Source organism: Dermacentor variabilis, unplaced genomic scaffold, assembly GCF_050947875.1.
Source record: "Dermacentor variabilis isolate Ectoservices unplaced genomic scaffold, ASM5094787v1 scaffold_12, whole genome shotgun sequence".
NCBI lineage: Eukaryota > Metazoa > Arthropoda > Arachnida > Ixodida > Ixodidae > Dermacentor > Dermacentor variabilis.
In genome coordinates, this window is record NW_027460280.1 from 76,162 (window position 1) to 89,101 (window position 12,940).

A 12,940-nucleotide genomic window follows, 5' to 3' on the forward strand; every position below is an offset into this window, starting at 1 on the left:
GCGACCGCAGCGCCCTCTCAGCGCCTAGGAAGAAATCACGCCCGCCTGGGAAGGCGCAGTTCCGGAACTAAAAAAGTATCTATAAACGTTGAATATACCAGCATTCCCATGCATACCACAGCGCAGCAGCGCCAGATTTCCCTCTAGGTAATATCATAGCGTTACTATACTGACTCTAGAGGACAAGCTACCCATAGGGCCCATAGAGTTTCCTACAAAGTGAACTCTATGATAGGGCCCATGCACGGAGGAAGGAAACTAAGGAGAGGCCCTACCCCCTCCGCGCGCTAGGAGAAAAGTGTGGCGGAAATGACGTAGTCGGTTCTCATTTTTTTGCTGCTTTTTTATATTTTTTTTGTTGTATGGCCACGCCTTTTGGGCCACAATGGCGGCGTTGTTCTGATTTTGAGCGCTCACACGTGTTGCTCTGGTAGGTTTCGTGCCGTGGCAAAGGCGCTGTGTGGGCGGGTTTGTGTTAGTCACCGTGTCTTGTTGCGCTGTGTTACCTGCACTGTGCTCTGCCGGATGTTGCGCGAGCGTGCGCGAAACCACGCGCAGCGCGGCGTGGTTTCGCGAAAGATGTAAACAAGAGAGGAGGGTGGCACAAAAGGCGGAGCATCGCGATGAGCAACGCCAACTTCCGGCTTCACTATTGCTTCACAAAGAGTGACGTCAGGGCCTCTCCTTAGTTACCTTCCTCCGTGGGCCCATGCATTGAAATCGGGAACCGCAAGAGCGCCGCCATGTTGCTACGCGCCGACGTTACCAGCTCCTGAGACGCTTGCTAGACTTGGTGACAGTAGTCAGTTTTAATCCGGCAACCGTAGCAGCGTAGCAGCATGGCGTCTCGCTTGTAGTGTCGTGACGTGTGGGTGCAGCCGTGTGTTTGGGCTTTATAAGTTGGTTCTTTATTCTATGTTGCGGGGCGGTGTGGGTGTGGTCCATGTTGACCGTACAGGTGGCAGTTATGCAACCGAGGGATGATCTTGTTGAAGTTTCCGGCGGTATGCGGTTTTCAGCGGTCACGCCTGTTGCAGGAGTGTCACTCGACGAGGTTACGAGCTCGGAGCTGTGGTCAGATTCCTCGTTGGCGTTCCGTAATTCTCTTCGCACGGGCGCGGTACGTTGCAAAAGCCGCTTTCGCGATCTATCGTCGCGACGATAGATCGGGCTTTTTTATTATTATAAGCACTGATCCAGTTGGGGTAGGGCACATGTAACCTACAAACGGAAGTCTCAGGAGAGCACCTGAGATTATAATAAAGCAGGCGGCGCAGGAACTCCAGGGCACTCAAGCGACAGTGGGGGGATCAAAGCTCGAAGCAGAACGGTACCTAGGTTGGGGCCGCCGAGGCAGGTGTGTGCCAGGGAGTGCTCGCACGGACAGCTCCCCTGGCACGCGCAGCAGAGCCTCGCAAGGTCGAGATACCTTAAAGGCACCTGCGCCCATGATCTTTCTTTTGCCTCGGTGCAGTGTGCACGATTAAAGAGAATAATATGGAGGGCATCCGGTGCAGTCGCGAATGCGTCATGACAAATGTAGCTCGCGTCGCCTGGCGTGTGCAGTAATATCTGAGTTGGTTGTGTGAACTTTATGCATAATACGCTTTATTACGGTACCTTAACGCAATGGGTCTAGAGGACGGTGTTGGTACATTTTTTCGTACCGCCCTAATCCTATACCCCCTACTACAAACACACACACATACCCCCCTCTTTTTATGTATACATAAAATTCCTTGCCATGACGGATCCATAGCCTCCTTTATTTTTGAAAAATAGAGGAGGCTATGGACCAATTCACCAGTTCAAGTTGTCAGCTTGTCAGTAACTGTCATAGGAGTCACTGCATTAAACACAATTCCACGATCGGATTGTTTACTTTCATTTTTTGTCGTAACACTGAGGACTACATAGAACTTTATTTTGTATATGTGAGAGAAGTATGTGGATATCACGAGCTTAAGCCAATGTGCGATACACAGACAAAGCAGCTGCTACAACATGAACTGCATTGAGGGCCACACAACACATACGTAATTAAAGGTGCAAAATATAGGGGGAAGCTTCAAAATACGCTCTGTAGCACTGCAAAGTGTAACATATATTGTATGTGTACAATAAATGTTCAAAAATACAATGCATCAATGTCCCATTTGCCTTCAAGTTTATTATCAAGTTCAAGTTTACTGAAGTTTATTATGAGCATATGTACAACAGGAATCTACTGACACACCCGCAGTCAAGGTGGCTGTTCGAGGTGTGCTGGCTGTCTCAGTGTAAGAAAAAGAAATTGGGTGAATGTCGACACCGGTGCCACTGCTTCTTGCCTCTGACCTGCACGTGCCTCCACGGCATCTTTGTGCACAAGTGTGCTGGCGTGGCGAGGCGTAGGAGTCATCCGAGAGAAAGAGTATTGTTTACATGGAGAAGTGGCTGTTCACATTGCCTGCTGCTTTCCCTCAAATGTTTCCTTTACGACTAGGGTGGCACACCCACAGTCAAGGTGGCTGTTCGAGGTGTGCTGGCTGCCTAAACGAAAGAAATTAGATGAATGTCGACACCAGTGCTATTGCTTCTTGCCTCTTACCTGCATTTGCCTCCACGGCCTCTTGGCTTGCGGAGTCTGTATGAGGGAGCTGCTGTGACTAGGCGTAGGCATTGTCTAAGCAAAAAGAAAAGGCCATTCAAATGGGAAATTAATGAAATCAATGCAGTTATGTCTGCTTCTTGCACTCTTCTTACCAAAAAATTTTCAAGCATGGTGTCCAGTACACACCAGGACTTTGACTGCTTCTGCTTTTTACCTGCAGGTGTTGCTGCGAGATCCTTAGTATGGCTGCGTGCAGCATTGTAACACTTGGTGGAGGCATTTGAAGTGGTAGCCAAAAATATAAAGAATCATCCTTGTCTGCACAAATGCTTTCAATTTCTAAATGCAGTGGTAACTATCACTATTAGTGCAAGGCCCCCCACATCTATGCGGCAAGTTCCATAGCTCGAAACTGAATTTTTCCTTTCGTGTTTCACAAGGCGTCTGATATGTCCACATTAGATGTGATGTGTTTATTTTTATTTATCCCAGTGTGGAGAGAGCATCATTAAACTGTTTTTTTATTTTTGCTTGTCTTGTTTTTTGGTTTATTTCTGAATTTATCAAGCACCAGTCTCATGATGCTAAAATTACTTATGTAATGACAATCATAGCTTTTGTTTTGCAGAAAAACAACGCATTTCCTGAACCATTGTTTGACATCCCCTCACTCGCATAATCTTGCAGAATATTCTACCTATATTGACTTGCTTGACCTCCACTAAAGAGTTGCATTTGCAAATACGACTCTTTCCTTAAAACCATTCGATACTTCTCATAATTTCTGTACCTTGGGCTTTGATACTCTGCATTCACCATTTTTGCTTGTTTCTGACTAAAAATATCTTTTTTAATTTAGAGCTTAAATTTTACCTTTGGAACACACGGAAGGGCTTGCCATTGCATATCTGCATAAAAGGGAAACATGTTTCATTAAACATTTGTAAAATCCAATTGAAGATTGATGAATGCAGCTTGCAGTGCGATATGACTGAATGAGCCATAAAAGTAACTCATCTCACTTGGTAAATTAAAGCACATATTAGTGTGATGTGCAAGATACGTTACACTAACGTGGTGGGTTCTCTTGCTTATACAGCAAAATAATTGGTGCGCGAGAAAAAAAATTATCTTTGCATACCCCTTGTACACACTAATTTAAGGAGAATGAGCTGGAGCTGTCCACATGATCTACTTATTTTACCTGCGAGTATGGTCAACAAAAATGTGTCCCAGCTGCTTAGTGGTACTCGGGATTATGTCAGTATTGCATCTGTGCCTGTTGTCTAAAATAATTGAATTTTGAAAATGCTCGCAGGGATCTGATGTGCATATCTTCAGTTTATGGATACATGGAAAAGACTCAGCATCAAGCGCAAGTGAACGTTCCCCAGGCCCGGAGTCAATCATGCAAATAGATTCCCTGCACAAATTTGTGACCAGAAAAGATATTCCACATGAAATGGCATGCAAGGAAGTGTTGAAAATATTTCACAGTTAATAAAACGCCTACGCTATTAATATGTGGGTTGATGCACTCGTTATGCAAAACGGAGGTGAGGCGTGCAGACAGGACACAAAGAGTAGAGTATTTACAAGCAAACAACACGAGCGCCGCCCACTTCTCTACTCTTGTGTCCCGTCTGCACGCCTCACCTCTGTTTTGCATAATGAATCCTTACCAAGTAGCTGAGCCTCCTGCCGTTCTAAGTCCCGATGCACTCGATTTCGTCCGCATTAGGCACTCGCCTCTTGATTACTTCGTGGCAGAGAAATACTCGGCATCAGACTGTTTGTCTGCTGTGGCCTTGTAGAAGCATGATTGTTCAAAGTGCAACAATTAAACAGATTCTTTGAGTTGCTTGCGACTTCGCCAGTACAATTCCGGTGCGCTGGTCCGCCTGTCCAGCAATTTCCTACTGAAGGGAAACCTGCAAATAAAAACACCGCTCCGCATCCAGAAAAATGCTCTACTGTGACGCTTCTCAAACGATTGTGATGCACCACAAGAGCTGCCTACTCGCGTGATATTCTCAACAAGGAGATACATTCGTTTACTTACATGTCAAGGTATATGCCAGAGCACTTCGGTGGCACACAAGGCACGAGTGTGTGTGCCATAGCGTCCGATGTCGACGCGCGATCGCATGTCAAACCTAAACTGTACGAAACTACTACGCATCCAAAAACAGATCCGAAACCGAAATTCGTGTCATCCTTTATTGCAAGAATGCGTACATCGTGATTTACATAAGTCGCGGACTTAGCGATCGCTTTCTATAAACTTACTATTAACGTACCACCTTCATAAAGCCATCAGGTATGCGTTTTTAGATGAGAAAGCATAAGGTGACCTGTGCTTGCTTTCAGCCCTTTCAATAGTAATTGCGCTGGCCACATTGACCAGTAGCAACAGGGCGGCGCCCTAGAGGTTCCCACTTTTCCCGCCCAGCTTTTCCTCTAGAGTTGTTCTACTAACTCTATGGGTAATATAGTGAGAAATTCTATGGTTTTAACATGGAGGGGGTTTTAAGCTGATCCGAACTGAAGCGCCGCACACCGACCGCGGCGCCAAACAGGGAAAAAAAAGCAAATGGTGATACGTCATCGAGGCGAGGCTCCGCCCCTGCACGGATTTGTTGTGAAAACAGTCGCACCCCCCACCCGTTAGCGAGCGTTATCGCGGGCCTCCGAGACGGTGACAGATGCCATGTTAATCTCAGAGGTCGCAGCACGTGATTGCAAGTTGCAGGCGTTCGCCATGAGAGGCGCTCGTTGCCTTTTCGCGTTAAAGCCCCTTGATAATTTGAAAGTAGCGACTCTCCTCCTCGCGGCGCTTTCCTCCTCAATTCTCCTCGCCCGCCGGCTGTGCACGGCGCGCTTTTCCTCCTGTGCTCCCGCGGACGAGCCGCAGGATTCTATGGAGCAGTGTTATTTTGGGCCAGTTGCGCGCCCCAGTGGCGTTGAAAATTTTGAGAAATGCTAATAACAGCATCGATAATGCTGGAGGCAACGTTTATGAGGAGGTTGGTTTTTTCTTAAAGCCGGAGCTTTGAGGCGAGTTCTATACTCCAGACAATTTTTCTGCCACATGATCAGATGCTTTACTTCGTGCGTCTTATCTTGTATTGCTTGTGACACATCCCTTTGTGTGTGGCTTATTAAGCGAAAGCCTTAGACCTCTGTTTCAAAGTCCCGATGTGAGCTACAGAAAATATCACATGACCGAATGAAGGCGGGAAGCGAACCAAAGCATGTGCAGCCGCGTATAAGAGATGATTAATGATTAGCAAAGTAATGATTGATTAGTGATTGGATTAAGATGAATTCAGGTGGATTAAGGTGGATTAAAGTCTATGAAGGTGCATTAGGGTGAATGAAGTGGATTAAGGTGCATAAAGGAGGACTAGGTTGGATTAAGATCGATGAAGGTGTTAGGGTGGATGAAGGTGCGTTGAGGTGCAATAAGGACGATTATAGTGAATTAGGGTGGATTAATATGCATGAAGATGTATAATGGTGGATTAAGAAGGATTAAGGTGCGTTAAGGAGGATTATGGTGGGCTAGGGTGAATTATAGTGAATTAAGGATGATTAGGGTTGATTAAAGATGATTAAAGTGCATTAAGGAGGGTTAGAGTTGATTAAGGTAGATGAAGGTGGACTAGGGTTAAGGACTTTCGTGGATTATGGTGGATTAAAGTGAATAAAGGAGGATTAAGGTAGATGAATGTAGATTGGGTAGATTAATGTGCATTAGGAGGATTATGGTAGACTAATCGTTCTTAATACTCAATGAACCCTAATACACCTTAGTCCACCCTAATCCACCTTATTGCTCCTTCATCCTCCTTAATACTCCTAATCCACCTTAGTACAACCTAATCAACCTGCATCGCCCCTAATGCACCTTATCCTACCCTATACGGTCTTAATCCTCCTTTATCAACCCTAATCCATCATAAACCACCGTAATCTACCTTCATCCACCTTAATCCAACTTAATCTTGCTTATTAGCCCCAATCTACCTTAATACACCCTAATCCACCTCTATCAAACAACCCAGCTACATGGTCCCTAATCCACCTTAATCTACCCTAATCAATCCTAATCGGGTTTAATCCTTCATCATCCCTAATTCACCTGAATCCACACTAATCTCCCTTTATCTACATTAATCCTCCCTAATCCCTTCTCATGCACCCTAATCCATCATAATCGGTCTTAATCCCCCTTTATCAATCTTAATTCACCTTAATCCACATTATTTGACCTTAATTTTCCTTTATACACCTTAATCCTCCCTAATCCTTGTTCATGCACACTAATCCATCCTAATCGGTCTTGATACCTTTCATCAACCCTTCACCTTAATCCACCATCATCCGCCTTAATCCTCCTCCACCCACCTTAATCTTTATTCATGCATCTTAATCCTTATTAATGCACTCTAATCCACCTTAATCTTCTTTAATGCACTCTAATTAACCTTAGTCCTCCTTAATCCACCTTATGTCAATCACTAATGATTCATTAACTTGGGTAATCATTCTCTTATACAGGCCTGGACATGCTTTGGGTAACCTCTGGCCTTCCTTGGGCCACGTGATACTTCCAGTTTACAACGCGACCTTGAAACAGAGATCTAAAGACTTTCACCTTGAAACTTAAAAAAAAACTCAATGTTGACTAGCTAACGCTCATCACCTGCAATACCACGGGTATACCTGCCACTAATTTTTTCAGGGCGGAAAGCAGAATCTATAATGCTGTACTTCCGACTGAATAACAACAGTTAGCGACGTGCGAGTTGATGGAGCAGCCCCACAATATTAAGCATACTGAGGACAACCGCAAGAAAAACGCTGGTGAGCAGGCCGGCAGAATGAAAAAAAAAGCAGCATTACGAGACGCTTTGCTACCAGCTATAAGACGCCTCAGATCGCAAACAACGCTGTTCTTTGTCGGAATAAAGTTCTTTCGGCCAATGTCATGCAGCCACTGCTTCCGGCGCAAGCCGTCACGCTTTCCTTGTGGTATCATATAACCGGCATAACCATCTTCAGGCTTCTTGCTGCAGTTATATGCGCAATAACCCGGCATAACGCTAGCACGTACAGCAGGAAACACAGCGTACAACGTTCGCTACGCCGAGCTAGAGGGCCGAGCCAGCCGGGCTCAGGAGGAAAATGGCGCGACCGAAAAAGAAAAACACAAGCAAAACTCAAGATCCGCGCGTTACCAAGGGCAACGGCAGGGAGACCAATCGTCGTGCAGAAAAACGGGGGAAAAACTGGTTGCCGCGGGGGAACGCGCAAGGGGCGCGGCGGCGGCAGAGTTCAAAGAGCTACTTTCAAATTATCAAGGGACTTTATTTCGCGTAGGAAACTCTATGAGAGAAAAGAGAGAGGGCCCATAGACGCGGCAGTAAAGGAGGTATTGTCCCAGCAATGCGACGATTCGCTCGGCGTGGAACAGAGCGACCGGGCTGCGAAATCCACGGCACACCGCTCGTGCCGCTGCTCCCGCATTCGTCGACGTCTTCCACAGACGACTGCGTTGCCGTTCATCATTCCAGCGTAGAATTTAAATTCTGTCGTCGTAATGGGGAGGTCGCGTTTACGAGGGTATGGGCCATTGCTTAAGGGAGTATGAAGGTAGGAAATCAACTTTATTCAAGGTCCTGCAGGCCACGAGAGCTTTGGGCTCTCCGGGCGTCTCCCACGACGGAACCGGGAGGTTGAGTTTCCTGGCGGCACAATGCGTTGGCGGGCTAGTTGGTGCGAATCCATGAATACTTTGTTTAGAAGAAGTTTCGAGAACAAGTTTCGTTTCTACAGACGTCTATCAACTCAGACTACAGAATTCTGGTGGACACAGCTGCTGCTACTCCTCCGGTCCAGACTCCCGCGCAGAAAGGAAAAAACGCAACTTGTCACCGCTGGTTTCCAGGTAGTCGGTGACGTCAGGCTTCCTGACGAAGTTGCTGCATTGTTAAAGAATGGGCCGAAGTATAGCACGGAACCAAGAATTCCTGCACATGAGCTACTGGCTTTGAACAGGCGCATTGCAGCGCCTTGTCCTGTCGTCTTTCTTGTGTCTGTCTTTTTGCGCTAAACAAAGTTTTCCTGGCGGCGTCGTGGACCTGCTGGACGGCCCAGAGTTGGGGAGCGAGTTCTTCGATCGTTCCGCATTGCTTATTCAAACTTGCGCTTGTCCGGTTCAGAGTTTATGTGAGCTTGCGAGCACGGCCAGAGCACGGGCCAGAGTAAATGGTAGACGTTAAGGGATGTATTGCAATTGGTGCAATAAGACTTGTCGTAGAGCTCAGGCATGTAATGGCGTAGTCTGTTTTGCGTGGGGTATGTGTCTGTAGCATTCTGAGTGTAACCCCTTGAGCTCGAGTGAGCGTGCGGTGTGGCGTGCTATACTCTCTAAATTGTAGGTAGTAAGGTTTAGTGATTTCATTGTATGTAGTGGGGGCGTCCTTGTTCTCGTAGTAGTCGGGTGAAGCCGCGCGATCTGTAAGCGCGCGCGCAGTCTCGTGTGCCGCCTCGTTAAGGTTGGGGACGTCGCCGATCTTTGGTCCTAAGTGTGCCGGGAACCAGTATAGACCTTTTGCATCCGCGATGTGGCAGCAGTGCGTTCATGACCCCAGGGAACTTCCGGTCAGCCAACTTCGACAGTCCAGTTAGCCAAGAAAAAAGAAGTATTTTGTCGCATAGTATACTCCAGGCACATATTCTTGGTGTTTTCAGATATAAGGAACGTGCGCTGAACATCAAGCTCATGTAGGCGCTTTTTTTGTTGCACTTAAAGGGACACTAAAGGTTACCAGAAACTCAAGTTAAAGTGGTAGAGCAATGTTCTAGAACGTCTAAGGCGTCAATATAATCGCGAACAGAGCTTTAGTAACCGAGAAATTGAGGTAAATGCATGACACGATTTGAGACCCCCCAGCGACATTCCGGTACTAGCCCGATGACGAAAGGACTCCTCATAATTTGTGTTACTAATACTCAACTACTCGTATTAAAAATATCATTTCATTCGATTGTAAGACGGAAAAAAATGCTACTTGTCTACGTCTATTCGATTCTAAGAAAAAATAACATTTTGACGTTACCCTTCAGTAATATGGGTGTTCGAAAGGTTTCGTTTTCGCTCGACTCTGCGCCGCGCACGCTTTGGAGTTTCAGTAGTTTCGTTATCGCGTCGTGCTGTGAGGGTTCTGCTGGCTCGCGACGCGAAACTTTCATTTGGAACAAGCAGCGAAAATGCCACGTCCATATGATGTCGCGGGAAGCCCTCGTTGCTTTCCCGCTCCGGAGAGCCGGTGTCGAGGCCGCCGTCGTAGTACGCAACGACGCCGGCAGTGCCAGCCCTCAGCAGCAGGTCGCGCTCGTCGGTGCTCAAATCGCTGAAATTGAGCCCACCATCGCGAGCCAATCTGTCGGTGTCAGGGTCCATTGCGACGAGCGTCGAAGTTAGCGTCATAGAATGAAGTACCAGCTTATGGGCGTCTTGCGCTGGAGTTTGAGGTATAGTAGCGGCGCCTGGTGGCGGTGCGGGAAACGACATCTGGGTCGTGCCAGCTTGGGTCGTATTGAGCCCTGGCTGTGGCGAAGCACGTTTCTAGGCCGAGTTTTGCGTAGATTCGCACATTTTTATGCCCTGTTGCGAGTGCGAAAAGGCTCGTCGCTTCTCATAGGCCACAACGACCACGCTGCGATCTCGCCGCAGCCTATAGTTTAACGAAAACGCACTCTCCGTGTGCCGTGGGACGTAATATGGGACGTAATTCGTTTCTCCTTCCGCTAGCCACCATACTCCCGCTTTCGCTCTGCTGTCGGCTGTCTTGGCTCTGTTTCTGGCCGCGCGTTCGCGTTTTGCGCAGAAAAGCCGTAGCGCCGTCTGCGGACGCCGTTCTACTCACCGATGGCGCAACGTCACTATGAGACCATGATGTCAGTACTCCTCGATCGGAGGGCGGGCGATTTGAACTGCGCTAGAGGTACGCGGACGCTTCAGAACGCATTTTCTCTTAAAATAAGTCTCTCCTTGGCACGAAACAAGCGTTTCGAGGTTTCTGTGATGGTATTTCAACAGTCTACGTTGACTTAATAGTAACCTTTAGTGTCCCTTTAACACTACAATTCATCTGTCAAACGTTCCAACTCTGCAGCAAAACTGGTGCCAGGTGGAGGGTCCTGTAAGTTTATAGGCTATTGTAACATATGCCGCTACTGAGGGCTTAACCGGAAGTCTTCTGGGAGCTCTGTTTGTAAGCATGAAAAGGGTCTATATGACGTGGTTCTTAATGTCTTTCTTTGTGACAATTCTGAGAGCCTTTGCGCAGACCGTGCCCTTTTGGAAAGCTCTGATAGCGGTTATGGAGTCGCTGTAGATGTGAGAAAATTGTCGTCGGTGAGCGCAACAGCGATCGCAACCTGTTCGGCCTGTTCAGGCTTCCTTGCAATTACCGTGACTGCATGTCTTGTGGATCTGCGGCCGTCTACAACCGCCACTGCGAAAGCTTTGTTTCCCGCGTATGCTGCCGCGTCCACAAAAGCTGAGCGTTCGCGGTTCGCCAAGGCTTGGTTAAGGATGAATTGTCCTCTTGCTTGTCGTCTGCCCCTGTTGTTTTGGGGGTGTAAGTTTCTGGGTATAGGTCGGACCGTGATCTTAGCGCGGATGTCCCGTGGGAGGACCATGAGCCACTCATTGTCTTACGTAACGGACAGATTTAATTTTGAAGAAATTTAATTTCGAAAAATCACAAGCGGCAAATGGCAGGCGAAGGCTGCTAACCACGCCGCCGAGCAAACTTGAGACATCGAACGCAAGCGACAACGGCGGGCTGCGGACATACCGTCAGTGATGTCGTTGTTTCCGTCTCAGCCGATTGTGTGTGTGTGTAACCTCATAATTGAGAAATACTTTAATGAACCGTCGGGATTAACCAAGTGATAAACGCAGGGGCCGCACGTTTCAGCTTCTCTGGTTAACCATCTTCACGGTGTGCAACAGCCGACGATTTTTTTTTTTTTTTTTGTGTGGATTGTGTGTTCAAAGACTGACCTCATCTTTCTTTTTCTAGCACTTCTTTGGCGTGGTGTGAAGCTTCGGTGGGGATGAAGATCATCCTAAAATCACACACTTTCGCCAGATCTTCAGGCTCCTGAGCTAAACTGCGCAAAACGTTAAGATGACAGGAAGAAACGCACTTCTAGAAACGCAGCTTCTGCGCTTCACTGTATGCATTTCTTCCTTTCGTTCAGTATGAACCAACGGGCCCGATAAATCTTATTGCTGTAGGTTGATGCCGCTTTCTCATGGTATCACCAATTCGGACAAGGGAGAACGCCAGCGAGCGTGAAACGCGCAAACTGCCCGTCCGCACGAGCTCAAGGCTGCGGAAAGGAGTCTGCAGTGGAGCTCGATTTAAGCTCGATGGAATGGCGCTGCCATCTGGCGGCTGTCACAGAAGTGGCGACAGCAGCTGTAAGCGCGCGGGCGGAGTTTTACAACTGAAGCTAGTCTAGTAACGTTGGCTGCGCCCTGTACCTACGTACGTGTTGTGAGCGTGGGCCTTGCTGCGCTTACTTTACCCAAACTACGAACCAATACAACACATGACTTCCTTGTATTTTGGTTGATTAGCACCTCTCTATCGCCAGCAACTACACTTTAAGATATTGCACAAAATAAATAGACGTCCAACTTTCAAGCGCACAAACGGATACGCACTGTAGGACCCAGTAACGCGTCTGTCGCGTCGTCGCTTTTTCACCGGTGTAAATCACTCGAGTGTAACTTAGAGATTGTCGGATGTTTTACTCATGCGTCGTTCTTTGAGAAGCCTCTCGTCGGAGCAGTAATTACATTTTCAATATAGTGAAGCAAGATAATATACAGCTCATACGCAATAAACTTGTAAGAGATTATAAAAATCCCCCAAAATTAATATATTAGAATGCGATTTGAAACCATAACATAGGCTGCTGGCAAGAGACTGAATCAGCATGCTGATTATAATGCTATACCTAATGACTTAGAATAACTATCATTTCGCTCAAATTTGTTGCTTGAATTCCAAAGTGCATAAAATGCACAAAACAGCAGCGTGCTGTGTCCCAACTTCAATGCCAGTCTTTCCTGCATAACATTGGTGATGTTTCAGTTGTTCGCAGATTTATTCTTTACCAGAGAAGAAACTGTGGAAAACTTGGTAGACATGGAATCTATAATACAAAATACACTGTGCAGTTAATCTTGATGGACTTCCTGCATGCTGCAGGGTAGCAAGCATATTTATAAGGTGTTTTTAATTCATTTTAAACAGC

At 47.0% G+C, this 12,940-nt stretch overlaps 2 long non-coding RNA genes across 4 annotated transcripts; one reads left to right on the top strand and one right to left on the bottom strand.

Annotated features, from left to right (window-relative positions):
- Positions 1 to 744: 744 nt before the first annotated feature.
- LOC142566304 (uncharacterized) lies at positions 745 to 4,025 on the top strand. The gene is made up of 2 exons (XR_012825015.1): positions 745 to 1,120; positions 3,912 to 4,025. It is a non-coding gene; the product is annotated as an uncharacterized LOC142566304 (long non-coding RNA).
- LOC142566303 (uncharacterized) lies at positions 2,151 to 4,838 on the bottom strand. Of its 3 annotated transcripts, none has more exons than XR_012825012.1 (3): positions 4,656 to 4,838; positions 2,591 to 4,524; positions 2,151 to 2,532 (listed from the first exon to the last, which is right to left on the bottom strand). It is a non-coding gene; the product is annotated as an uncharacterized LOC142566303 (long non-coding RNA). The 3 variants fall into 3 exon arrangements; XR_012825014.1 differs by having other exon boundaries at positions 2,591 to 3,501; positions 4,656 to 4,835; XR_012825013.1 differs by having other exon boundaries at positions 2,591 to 3,501; positions 4,276 to 4,835.
- Positions 4,839 to 12,940: the final 8,102 nt, after the last annotated feature.